Source organism: Episyrphus balteatus, chromosome 1 (assembly GCF_945859705.1).
Source record: "Episyrphus balteatus chromosome 1, idEpiBalt1.1, whole genome shotgun sequence".
NCBI lineage: Eukaryota > Metazoa > Arthropoda > Insecta > Diptera > Syrphidae > Episyrphus > Episyrphus balteatus.
The window spans coordinates 42,094,863-42,109,274 of record NC_079134.1 but is presented as its reverse complement, the minus strand read 5'-3'; the positions used below and the strand labels follow the sequence as shown (position 1 = coordinate 42,109,274).

At 32.3% G+C, this 14,412-nt stretch overlaps 1 protein-coding gene across 3 annotated transcripts in view; it reads right to left on the bottom strand.

Annotated features, from left to right (window-relative positions):
• The window catches only part of LOC129916600 (mitogen-activated protein kinase ERK-A), a 31,825-nt gene extending 22,764 nt beyond the window's left edge, over positions 1-9,061 (bottom strand). Inside the window, exons 1-2 of one of the 3 annotated variants that reach the window (XM_055996635.1) lie at positions 8,762-9,061; positions 7,646-7,745 (exon numbers count right to left, since the gene is read on the bottom strand). The gene's annotated coding sequence lies outside the window, so the exon portion shown is untranslated. Of the gene's footprint in view, positions 1-7,645; positions 7,746-8,464; positions 8,707-8,733 lie in introns of those variants that run through there. The other 2 variants (XM_055996643.1, XM_055996649.1) reach the window with 2 other exon arrangements.
• Positions 9,062-14,412: the final 5,351 nt, after the last annotated feature.

Below are 14,412 nucleotides of genomic sequence, written 5' to 3'. Positions count from 1 at the left end.
GTTTTTGTTTTAATGCGACTATTGTTAACGTATAAGAATAAAACAACTCACAAAAAACAACACCATTGACCTAATGTCAATCTTATAATATATAAGTAAAAAAAGAAAGAAAACATCCACTGATACAAAATAAAACAGAGACAGGGATAAAAATAGTATTTCTTCATACTAAGCTTTGACGACAAGGCTAACCTTCAAAAAAAGATTAACTTTATATTCACCATGCAAAACTTTCAGACCGTAAATTAAAATTTTAACAAAACGGGATCTCATTGCTGTAGGCATTTTCGATAATGCAGATTCCTGTAACCCTTCTATCCATTGCTGATCTCGCATGTATATTCAAACGTAAACAAACTGGATTATAAAGTGGGAATGTGGTGTTTTGTAACCCGCGAAAAAAATGGTCACTGCAAACTCAAACCCACTCCAAAAAATTGCTGTTTACATTTGACTTCTTTCACTGAAGGTTATAACATTTAAAGATACCGAGCAAAGCTCGGTCACCCAGGTACTTTTATTTAAGAGAAAAGAACAAACTTTATAAAAAACATAATACTCCAGTCAAAGCGTCATTTGACCTTGCGATGAGAGGCACTGTCTGTTTTTATTTCATGGATCGATGGGGGTATATTTAAAAGGCTTAAACCCAATTTCTCACCACCTGATCATTCTTTTTAGCGGAGTTATTCACAAAAATGCATTTTTTGGGATATTTTGCTTCTAAGCTAATATCTTTGCTCCAGATTATCGTAGACCAAAAAATAAACATACATTCTCTTCCTTATAATATTTTCTATCGTTGTATGTAATTTCATTGTATTTGAGTGAGTAAATATAAAATGGCAGCCATTTAAAGTCAAATTCCTGTTGTTAAAAAACACATTTTTGTCATTATTTCGAAAAAAGCTTATATCATGATTGACATTTTTCTAACCTATTTTGTAGCCCTGTTCATGTCCTGAATTATACAGAAAAAATGAGCTCTTTATCACCAAAGATGGCCGAGCTATTGATAAATGAACGCATGCAAAACCGGTGCGAAAACACCCAAAAATATCGTTTTTTGGGAATAACTCGACTTCAGAATGTCCTACGGCAAAAAATAAAGCAATGAATTGTTCGTTACAACATTTTCTATCAATTTAGTGCACAATCTTTTTGTTGAAACAAATAAAAAATAAGTAATATTAAGTCAAAGTCGTTTTTTTGTTTAGCAAACTCTTGCCTTATTATTTTGCAAACGGTGCGAGTATTGGCTAAGAAAATAAAATATTATTGTAGTCCTTTAAATTATCTACAATTTAAAAAAAAAATTAGCTCTCTACGACCCACACGAGCCGAGTAATTAATTTTTTAAAAAAGGTCCAAATGACCAACGAAAAAACATAAGACAAATTCTCTTATAACAAGAAACAATGAAAACAACCCCTCTCACTGAGAACTAGTATTCGAATCATAAACAAGGGAAATTTTTTTGAATTTTCGTACGGATTAATGCTTTCTTAAAATTATAATAGCTCGGCTTCCGTGGGTCGTAGAAAGCTAATTTTTTTTTTGAATTGTAGATAATTTAAAGGACTACAATAATATTTTATTTTCTTAGCCAATACTCGCACCGTTTGCAAAATAATAAGGCAAGAGTTTGCTAAACAAAAAAACGACTTTGACTTAATATTACTTATTTTTTATTTGTTTCAACAAAAAGATTGTGCACTAAATTGATAGAAAATGTTGTAACGAACAATTCATTGCTTTATTTTTTGCCGTAGGACATTCTGAAGTCGAGTTATACCCAAAAAACGATATTTTTGGGTGTTTTCGCACCGGTTTTGCATGCGTTCATTTATCAATAGCTCGGCCATCTTTGGTGATAAAGAGCTCATTTTTTCTGTATAATGCAGGACATGAACAGGGCTACAAAATAGGTTAGAAAAATGTCAATCATGATATAAGCTTTTTTCGAAATAATGACAAAAATGTGTTTTTTAACAACAGGAATTTGACTTTAAATGGCTGCCATTTTATATTTACTCACTCAAATACAATGAAATTACATACAACGATAGAAAATATTATAAGGAAGAGAATATATGTTTATTTTTTGGTCTACGATAATCTGGAGCAAAGATATTAGCTTAGAAGCAAAATATCCCAAAAAATGCATTTTTGTGAATAACTCCGCTAAAAAGAATGATCAGGTGGTGAGAAATTGGGTTTAAGCCTTTTAAATATACCCCCATCGATCCATGAAATAAAAACTGACAGTGCCTCTCATCGCAAGGTGAGGCCCTTTTTTCCGACGCTTTGACTGGAGTATAACTTGAATGACAAACGAGCAGAAAATTGTCGCTTTAAACCAATTTGAAACTTAAAAATCGTCCCCTGTACAATTTGCTTTTTGTGACTTAGAACAACTTTGCTTTACGGCGACGAGTTGTTTGTAATATCTCTATGTCCCGGCAGCTGGCACCCATATGAGGTGAATGTTAAACTGCTCAGACATTTTAATTAGAGAAGTTTGGCAGTCGTGATTGAACTCTTAGTGACAAAAGCAACAGATTTTATAGCCGCTTGGCTGTCCGAAAAGATCTGAATATCCGTATTTGATATTATGTTTTCTCTGAGCCAAGACAGAACTTTCTTAATCGCCAGAATTTTCGCTTGTAATACGCTACATTGGTCTGGTAGGCATAAGGAAAGACTAGGATTCTGTTTTTGGGGAGTCAAGGAAGAAAGTTGCAAGAATGCATACATTTTTTTTACGGGTGACGTTACGTAACAGAACTAAGAAACAAATATACATATATTGAAGGTTTGGAATGAACAACAATAACTTGTGTGTGTTACCAGCAATTTCATAGGCTAAAGTAAAAGCTATTTCACGTTGACAAACCCCATCATCATCGATCCGTGAAATAGCTATTATACCTCTAACCTATGAAATTGGTGGTAACACACTCAAGTTGTTGTTGTTCATTCAAAACCTTCAATATAAATTGATTACACAAGCAGCTGCCCTGCAAGTATGAAAAAGCAATACAGAAACGAGAAACCCCTTCTAAAAAACAAATAGTTAAAAAAAGTTCAGCTGAATACTGAATTGAAGTTCAGATTTCACGGTAAAGCAGGCGAGTTAAACAAAAAATGTAAACTCAGTTTAAGTTTCAGATTAAAATTTAAACCAGTCTAGTATTTACATAGGTATGTAGTTTTAGTTTAATTTATTGACTTCAAAAGTTAATACAAATGACATACATACATAAGTCTTATGGATGACTGAGAGCCGTCTTCCAGGCAGGTCTAGAACATACGGTATTGTCAATTGAAAACTCTATGTGACCAAACTATTGTGAGTTTTTATTTATTTTTTTTTAATTATTTTTTTGCAAGGGTCAATATAAACTGTACTCGAGATATGTAACCAATTCGACAATGTTTGTATGATGGTATTGTGTTAAAATTATACTTTTGTTCAAACTGCCTCGACGTTTTTTAATAATTTTTGCAGTTCTGGAATTTTGAATTTTACCCTCTGAACAAAGCCTAGCTCACAGCCCTATTCTGCTATTCGATTCACGTGAAAGTCTAAATAGGCTATTGATTATGTCGAAAAAAACGGGTCAATAACACTGGTCAACAAGGTTTTTGCCACAAGAACCAAAGTATACTTTTCTAGTAGTTTTTGATGTGCTGAACTCGGATCTGAAGTCAGAACTTCAGATGGCCTCCGTTTTTGAAATATTACCGTTAGAAAATGTCAAAAAACGTCATTTTGGCTGTTTTCGAGGTTATGTTTTTATGTGAGGTAAATCATTATGAATAAATTTGTAGCAGTGCCTATAAGAACTGGTTTTATTCTTTCAAAAAATGTTTAAATATTTCCAATATCTCTTTTACTGCCCAAGATATTTAAAATTTAAGAAGCGGTCTTTGAATCAGAAGCAACAATGGCCAACTAAATTAAAATTTTTTTGCCACAAGAACCAAAATATACTTTTCTGAAGGTTTTCGGAGGCTAATAGAATTTTTTTGACTGCGGATTTGAGTTCAGCAGCCCAAAAACCTTCAGAAAAGTATATTTTGGTTCTTGTGGCAAAAATTCTGTGACCAATGACTTGAACTTTAGATTAAGTTTAGTTTCTCTTTGGCTTATTAACTGAAAATTAAGATATCTCGAGCAATAAAAGATATATCGGGAAAATTTAAACAGTTTTTGAAAGGAAAATATCTGTTCTTATAATCACCGTTACAAATTTGTTTATAGTGAATTACCTCACATAAAAACAGAACCTCGAAAACAGCCAAAATGACGTTTTTTAGCATTTTATAACGGTAATATTTCAAAAACGGAGGCCAATCAATTTTTTTTTTACTTCTGATTCGGATTCAGCTCTCCAATAAATACTAGAAAAGTATATTTTGGTTCTTGTGGCAAAAACAAAGTTAAATTTTGTTGACCAGTGTAATTTTTGGTTTTTTCAATTTATCTTGTAAACAAAGCAAAATTTTGAGATAATGATCTTAACACTTTTTGTAAAGAATTAAATTTTCTATAACAATGTTTTTTGAAAATTGATAAAAAAAAATGTCCTTACCAAAATAGTCAAAACAAACATAAAAAAAATTATCAAAAAAATCGATTTTTTGAGTTTTTTTTTCTCTTTTAGTTATGTCCAGTGTTGCCATTAGTGCAGATTTATTTGCATTTTCCAGATTTTCAACCCATTCCCAGATTTTATCTGGAACTGAAACCTAAAGTTTCAAAAACGGAAATGGATTTCATTAAAAAAATCCAGTAAAATGCTAATTAAAGTAAGGCCAAGAACGAATTAAAATATCAATTATTTTTCAACACCTACCCACGGAAAAAAAATTATTTTTCAAAAACTATAAATTTTTCTATTATTTAACTATAGTTTTCAAATCAGCTGGAATTTGTTCATAACGTTCTATAATTTCTTCTTGACTTCTAGATTTCATTTTCTCAAATGCAAATTGCAACAAAAATTCAGTACGATTTTGATTTTATAGAGGAAAAAGCCTAACAATACAATTACAGTCGACTGCCTCTAAGTCGAACTTTCACGGGACTCAAAAATCGGTTCGAGTTAGAGGGAAATTCGAGTAATAGGGATTTATTTAATATTTTTTCTTCAAAATTGTTCATTAAAAATGGTGAAAAAGTTCGACGTAGAGGGAAATTCGACTTAGAGGGAGTCGACTGTATTAAGAAAATCTAACAATTTGAGCCAGAAAAAATGTTGTCGTAATTAATTTTGCTTACACCTGTTCGCAAACTTTTTCAAATTGAGTCTCAACTTTTTCAAAACATTTTCCTGGCAACACTGGTTATGTCTCTTATTTGGGCTGAGCTAGGCATTAACATTGCCATAAGGAAAAAAAGTATATTAAATTTCCTTGAAAATGCTGGCGCTGGGCTCACTAATTTTTTTCATTGAAAAATAATCTAGCTTTTGTTCGGGTTTTTAGTTTTACTCAAGTAAAACAGAAACATTTGAGGGGAAAGTACGATAACTTAAGAAAAAGGATTGATGATGATGTTTTGACAACACTTTGCTATCGAAATTTAGAAGTTTTTCAAAGCCAATTTGACATGATTAAGAAATGGAATCCTTCGATTCACGTGAATCGAATAGCAGAATAGGGCTGTCAGTCTTCTTATCATCAATTTATTTAAAAAGGAACTAGGTAAATAGGTAGGGTAAACTACCCAGTGACCGACACCCTTGCCAGTTACCGACACCTGGCACAGTTTTTCCGTTTTCTTAAGGTTTTGTTAGGGTGTAGCGTACGAAAACTATTTTTAACGCGTTCAGGCATGTATATTCCATCAGAAAACACTTTACTTTATAGTTGGTAGTGATTGGTTTTGTTGTAATAAAAGGGGCAAGTTTCGAACCTCTGTGAAGTGCATGAAACTTAAGAAATTCTCAAGAAAGACGTAAGTACAAATCATTGTTTAAACAATATATCTGTATATGGTACAAAAATTAAAATTGAATATTTTGTTAGAGAATTGCTTTGTAGATCTATTTCAATTTAAGTTATTACAAAAATAATAACATAATTTAATTTTACGTGGGGTGTTCATAACTAGAATATAATGTTCAACGAAATTCAGTGACCGACACTGGTGTCCATAACTGGCGCAATTAGACACGTTTGATGATATTAGTTATGGACACCGTTCTTTTTCTGCAGAATAGCAGTATAAAAGATTTGGCCGAATAGGCCCAATTTACAGTTCACCGTGGAAAAAAAAAACAAAAGATTCAAAGCATCGCGTAGTGCTTTTAAATAAGTTTATAAAGTGGGTTTCCTTTCGACTGTGTAAATTACTTTAAAAAAGTGTGAAAGGAATCTGAAAACGATTCATTCGATTTATGCAAGGTGTGTGTATTGTTTGACAATCATTTTCATGCACACGCTAAAAACTTAGCCCTTGTTTGCCTATTTTTATTTCCCTTAAATTCACACATACTAGCTTTTAATTTACAAAGAAAACTTCTACCTTCAAGTTTGAGGTCAAAATTTGACCTTTAATCTTCTTTGCGTTCCTAAATCTTTCTTTTTAATTTTAAGGCATGTAATGTTTTGTCTGGGTCCTTATTCTGGTTCTGTGAAAAAATGAAATGATAAAATTTTCACCATCGAAGTTTTCATTCGACTTTTCATTCTTTTAAGCTAACTGTCCCTACATTTTTCTACTGATTAAATAGATACGGCAATTGTCAAAACGTTAACTTATGATCGTAAAAATATAATTTTTGACGTATTCTATGGCAATTTTTAATTTTCTTGTTAAAAAAAAGGATGTATTTCCTTTTTCCATCAAAATTTGTGTTTTGATATATGTATGCAGTTCAACGGTATTGCTCGACTGCTAATCTTTTTATGGGGGCTCGAGCTCCTTTTTCTTTTTTTGTTATCATGGCAGGTACGTATTGTTCTTTTCACAGAAAATATTTCGATGAGAAAATTATTTTCATGTGATAGAATTTTGACTTTAATTTCCAAGTTTCCACTGAATCAGAATCGATGAAAACTATTGGGCAGGTTCAGAAACGTTAGGCACTAAATATTTAGGTAATTTCTCGGTCTCTGATTGGTCGGCTGTCAAAAAAAATTTTTCCAATGTAGGTAATTTTATTGAAAAGCTAACTGGAAAGTTAGGCAAGAAATTTTTCCCTAAAAATTTAGGAAAGTTTTTTTTGTCAACATGACAGCAGGTTGTTTTTAATTAAAGAATTAATTTTGCAAAATTATATTTATTTGGGTGAAAAACGATTAAAAAGTGCATTATCGGTTATAATTAATATTATTTATTCATTAAAGTTAAGTGAAATTTGGTGTCTGCCCCATGCGGTCTGTGAAATTCTTCAATAAATTTCGAAATTTGACAATAACATCAGATCCAAACTAATTAAGTCAATTTACTCAAATTTCCGTTCAGAAAATGACCTTGCCTAAATATCTAGTCCCTAATAATTTCTGAACGTGCCCACTAAATAGGTATTAATCAATAAATTTTCCGAATAAGAAACAGAACTCAACTTCAGCTGTAAAAATGGTCATAAAATTATGAAAAACACAAAAAAATAAAACCAAAACAAATACTTACTTGGTATTAAATTTTCCCAAGGCAACAAATCTTATCAAAGTGACAACACTGTTTTGTATATTATTCCTGTTCTGTATCAAGCCGCAGCGCAGCAGAGAAGCTGTAAAAATCAACACACAAGAAAAGTTAAAGACGGAAACAAAAAAGAAAAAAAAAATCCGTGCTTTTCTTTCAATTTCGGTGTTTTTGTCTTTTTTTTGTATGTTTGATTCTAGGTTGTAAAGGAGGAGGAGGACTTTCTGGTGACGAAAGGACGATAAAGGAGTTCAATTCGATTGTTTCGCAAACACACGAAAAACTGAATAACAAGTTTTAATGAAGTTTCAACTTTTAATAAATTTTAACCTTTTTTTTTTGACAAATAAAAAAATGGTAAAAACTTCTTTTTTCAAGAAAGAACCAAGAAACAAAGTTGGCGAAGAGAGTGGAACTTAATGGAATACCGCCGCAACAAACACTGATAAAGGAGAGATGACGCAAGGAAGATTGTGTGCGATGAGAAGAGAATTTTTTTTATTTTATATTTCGATTCGATTTTTTTTTTTATAATTTTAATCCAAATGGGCGGATTCTCGCCTTAGCACAAAGTGTTGCATGCAAAAAAAAAAAAAAAAGGAATGCGACAACTTTTTTTTTTTTTGTTGTTGTTTGTGTCTTCTTCCTGTATATATATATATAAAAAATTGTATATATGTATAAAGGAAGAAGGAGGTAAATTTTTATCTTTCTTTCTTTTTTACTTAATTTTTTCTTAACGAAAAAAAAAAACCGTAATGACTTTTTTTCATTCAAAATTCTAATTCACCCAAAAAGACGCACTTTTTTTGTTGTTGTTGTATTTTCTATTTTATCTAGAATTTAAGCACCCAGACAAACACAGACACACCAACTGTCTGTTGGTCGTTTTTGTCAGGCGACGATGAGCAAATTGCGATTTCTTGGAAAAGCAAGCAAAATGCACAGCAAAAAAAAAAAAAAACTCGTCAAGAAATAGGATAATTGCGATATTATTGGTGACCGCCGCGGGAGACGGTGATTTTGAGAGAAGAAAAAAATTTAAAAAAATCTTTTTTATCTAAATTTTTTACTTTGCTTTTTTGGGTTTTTTTTGCACACCTCTCTCACTCTTCTCACACTCTCTCACTCGGAGGGGCACTTATGGTGTGTTTGATGGAGCACTTCTTTTTTTTGGTTGTGTGGAAAAACTGACAAAAACTCTTTTTTTTTTTGTGTATTATTTTTATTTGATTGGCAAAAATATTGTAGATTGAACTTGATTTGATTTGTGTGTGAGAAAAAAAGGATGTTTTTTTTTTTTTTTTTGTGAGAAAATCAATCACTACATCGCAATATGTCAACCAACTCAACAACTTGCTAAACTCGTTCACTTCACTGCGGTTCGTTTCGTTTTCAGGGTGTTTTTTTTTTCTTTCGTTTTTCGTTGAAAGAAGACAAAACGAAGATGGGAGAATGAGAGAAAAAAGGTGCGTTGAATTTTTGTGTGTTTGATTTATGGGGAATAGAATGGAAATGTTGAAAGAGAAATTAAATGGAAAGTGTTGTAGGGGTGTAGGGATGTGTTCGTGGAGATTGAGTTTTAATCGATGAAAGTAAATTAAGGAGGATGTGACACCTAGTCAGCAAAGAAAATTATTGAGTGTGTTTATTTATTTTTTCCAAATACGTGGAACACGTCTATTGTGTTACTCTCCGGAATATTCCGGATAAACTATTTAATTGTTTCTTTATCCATTCGGGAATATTTGGATTGCATTTTTTTTTTTAATTTCAAATCAAACGTGGAATTTATGGAATATTTGTCCTATAAAATTGATCCAGAGCACATTTTAATTTTGTTTTTGTAGAAAAACTGACTTCTCACTACAATTTACACACAAACTGCGTATGTGTGAAAGAATATCCATATAAATTCCAGGTCTGATTTGGAATAAAAAAAATGCATTCCAAATAATCCGGAATGGATAAAGAAACAGTAAAAAAGGTTATCCGGAATATTCCGGGAATAAAAAGCAGAAACACAATCACGGTTTGCCGTCGATTTTGACAACTGCCAAAAGTTCAACCATACGAAATCTGTGTAACCTCACACAATGAAGCTTTTTCTACACGTACGCTTTTTTTGACAAACGTAAGGAAACGTAAGAAAGCGAGCAAAAGTTCAACCAGACTGAACTTTTGCTCGCTTTCTGACATTTATCAGACATAGTTACAGTCACCCACATAATTATTGGGCCAAATGTGAATAAAAAAAATATTGTTTCTCTATACAGATTTTGCACAAAAAAACGACATTGAGATATTTTAAATAAAAACAACAATAATTTAATGATGTTGTAGACTGGGTTTTATTGTTTGTTCTGTTTAAAAAAAAAAAACAATTTATTTTGATTGATTTTGTTTTTATAACTATAGGATTAGAGAATAAACAAATTTCTATGCATTTTTTAAACACATTAATATCCTTCTTCATTTTTATACTTGGCCCAATAATTTTGTAAGTGACTGTGTTTTTTTTTTTTATTTGACAGCAGATTTTATGTTTCAATCAGCTGTTCGAAGTCAAAGTGACAGAAACACGCTTTGAGGATTTCTCAACGTAACGCGATGACGCGTCTGGCAAAGCGTGTTTGTGTTTCTGCTTTAAAGAAACACAATAGCTTCTGTAAATTGAAATCTTGCAGGTTCTCCTTTTTATACAGCTTGTATTGAGCTTGCTGCAGAATTTAAATGCTTATAGAAGTTCGGACTTGTTTAAAAACTTCTAATAAGTTGTTTAAAAACTGTTAAAGAAACTTAAACGAAGAAAGCTTGTTTTTTTTATAAGCCTGTTTAATGAATTTATAGAAGCTTTATAAAAATTACCAAGTTTTATATTTGATTATTGGTTTTGATATTAAATAATCTAGCTCGGACACTTTTTGGTTTTGACATTGAATAATTTAGCTCGGACATTTTTTGCTATTTGAACTGATTAAGTTTTTGATTTCATTAATGAATATACTAGGATGGCCGAGCGGATAGAGTGGTGGACTACCACCAAGAAGATACGAAGTTCGATTCCTGGGTGTGGTAAAAAAATTATACACTTTTAAAATTATAAAAAGTAATGGAATGTTATATATAATATATCAGATTAAAAGATGAAATTCATAATTTAAAACCAGTTAAAAAAGAATTCCTTATTGTTTTTGTAGTTTTTTTTTTTAATTTCGATAAGACATGTATTAAAGAGCTATACAAGCTCTTCCGAAGCAATCTGTCAAATCTCAAAGCTTCGGTAGAGCTTCGGTAAAGCTTCGTTTAAGATCCTTATAGAGGGTCAAACTTGTATAACGTTCTCCTTTTTCCATGCCCAACAACCTTACTAAAGTTTAAAAGAAGCTGAAATGTAGCTTTTGTAATACCTTAACCGAAGCTGAAATGTTAGTTGGGTGTTGTGCCCAATCAAGTTCCAATTCACATTTTCTAGGAACAAACGTCAAAAAGAGGAAAATCCTCACCCGTCTTGCCTACAAACTGACTGGTTAGGCGATTGAAAAATCACCGAGTAGCCCGGCACATAGGCGTGTTCCACATTTTTGGAATATTCGGAATAAAGTGCCTGGCTACACGGTGATTTTTCAATAGCCTAAGCAGTGAGTTTGTTGGGTGTTGGCAAGAGGGATGAGGAGTAAAGGCCTGGCCACACCGGAGGGTACATGCGGGAGCGGTACGGGTAATTGTATGAAATAAATTTCAAACTGACATATCAACGTTCAGATGTGGAATTTTTTTCATACAATTACCCGTACCGCTACCGCATGTACCCTTCGGTGTGGCCAAGCCTTAAAGGGGGAAGATGCTCATGAAGGGAACTGAATTTTCTGACGGTAGTACAGTTCCATTACTAAATTTTTCCTCTTTTTGAAGTTTGTTCCTAGAAAATGTAAAAGGGGAACGTGATTGGGCACAACAGTGTGTAGCCACCGCATGTGATTTTTCAATCGATTGAAAAATCACTGTGTAGCCAGGCACAAATAAAGAAACACACTCACTCGTTATGCTCACTTTACATTATGCTGGAATTTTTTAGGCGCTTTCTTTGTATATCGATACCTTCTTTTTGTACATCTCGGCCATTCCAAAGTAACGGAGCGTACATAATTACGTTTATTATTATTTCTTGAAACTTGGTGAGTCGTTAGAGCTCATTGAAGTTGATGTCCAAGAAGTTTCACGAAAAACCAAATACCTAAACGTAACGAAAATATTCACAGACAAAGACGGTAACCGGAGAAGACACGTGCGCGTCTTCTTCGTTATACTACGTTTCCACCTACCCTAAATGTGAGATTTAGCTAAGTAGATTTAGAATAAATCTCGAGATTTATTCTAAATCTACTTCGCTAAATCACGGATTGGGGTTCACCTATCCTTAATCCAAGATTTAACCTCAAAAATAATTTTGATTTGGTTTTGGTGGTGGACGGTGTCAGATTCTAACTTTATTCGCGACGAATTAAAAACTCTCATGTGAAAGAAATGTCAAAATCAACGAATTTTCGTTCATTCGTTAGCTGTCATGTTCATATTGAGCAAACATGTAATACTAGAAGTATCAAAAAGTTTCACTATTTTCTGTTTTCCTCTTAAGTAACTTAAATGTATATCGTTGTTGCCTGACCAATTCTAAGTCGGCTATAATTATCTTTATTTATGTAAAAAACAATAGGTGTGTTTTTTATTACCACCGGGCTTAACTGGTTAAAAAAAACGCCTCGGGGCTTAGCGAGAAAAATTGGTAGCACTGCATACTAAATGTTCCGAAATCAGCTGACACAAAAAAATATAAAGTTGTTATATTTTTCGCTTTTGGGGCTTTTTATGTGTTTTTGAAAAAAAAAGTTCAATTAACTATTAAATAAATATTTAAAATAATAATTGTCCTTCCAAACATCAGTTTTGATGTTTTTAAACAAATTCTAAACAATTTACGAACAAGTTGAGTTGGTAGCACAGATTTAAATCTGTTGAAAAAGTTAAGCCCAAAGAATTCTCCGGGCTTAACAGCTAAGTCCAAGGGGCTAAAGTGTTGTTGCATTTAACATGTAAATTCCTTAGCCCCGACTGCGTGTTTTTTGTCCAGTTAAGACCGGTGGTAATAAAAAACACACCTATTAGGTGTGTTTTTTATTTCCACCGGTCTTAACTGGACAAAAAAAACGCATCGGGGCTTAACCTGAAATCTTGGCAGCACTGTATATTGAATGTTCCGAAAACAGCAGACACAACAAAAATTTAGAGTTGTCATATTTTTCGCTTTCGTCATTTTCTTGTATTTTTCATATATGTTTTACAAAGAGATACAAAAATGTATGCTAGCAAAACTATTTTAATACATTTTGTCCTTCCAAAAGTGAGTTTTCACGTTTTTAAACAAATTCTAAACAATTTATGAAAAAATTAGTTTGGTAGCACACATTTAAAACTCTTCAAAAAGTTAAGCCCATTGAAATCTCCGGGCTAAACAACTAAGCCCAAGGGGCTAAGGTGTTGTTGTATTTAACATGTAAATTTCTTAGCCCAGACTGCGTTTTTTTTGTCAAGTTAAGACCGGTTGTAATAAAAAACACACCTATTATTAATGTAAATCTGAAGTCTCAATAAAAATACATACATACATACATACATCGTTCATTCGTTGGTTGTGCTCAAACAGTGCTTAAACAGTCAGCAACAATTTAGCTAATTAACTCATACGAAAATTAAATAAAAACCCGTGTCTAAAAAAATTTAAAATTTTTATCCGTCATGTTCTTCAAAGTGGGGGTTGTCATATTTGATTTTGACAGATTTGATGACTTCCCTATTAGACTGCTAATGTTAACATGGTGTTAAATCATCACTGAAAGCTGACTACTCCTACTAAACCAGTGTACAGATTGCCCTAAATTATGACAAAAAGAACTTTTTTAATGCTTTTTCAAAATGCTTTTACAACTTTTTTGTTCGTAAAGCTTTAAGTTTCATATCTACTGAGCTTAGGTTCCATTTAAAAATCGACATCCGTTTTGTTTATATAGCACTGTGAAGGAACACATTATTTTCAATCCGCAAACAATCAAAGTTAAAAGAGAATTTTTATAGAACTGACTTACTGAAGAGATCAAGGTCACACAATACCGCAACTTACCCTACAAGCACTGCATCAAAGAATCTTTGAACGCTGCTGATTTAACCAGGTTTGACTGGTATTTTAAATTTCTGCCAATTTTTATCGGACAGAATATAGTCATCTAGAAGCGTCTAGGAGTTTTCTAAAAGTCTTTTAAAGGAAGGAACACATCGGAAAAGGTAGAAACTTTAATGAAAACAAATTCTAAACGGGAACTTCAACGTTCAGGAGTGGAATTTTTGTCTTACAAGTTTGTATCGTTAACCGTTTAACGCTACCGCATACCTTTCCGGTATGTTGAAACACACCGTCACACAACGGGGTTTACAACACGGAGACAAAAAGGGTACTTTAAAATAAGATGATGCTCACATTAAATTTCACTACCTTAAATTAAGGTGATATCCGATTAAAATAAGGTGATTCAACTTAAACTCAGTTAAATTTAATGTGAACTTCATCTTATTTTCATGTGAATTTTTTCATCTTAAAAAACCGACAAAAAAAATTTTAAAACTATAGTCACACTTTAGCTTAAAGGCATAATCAAAAATGAAATGAAATGAAAAAACTACACAAATCATTTTTGAAA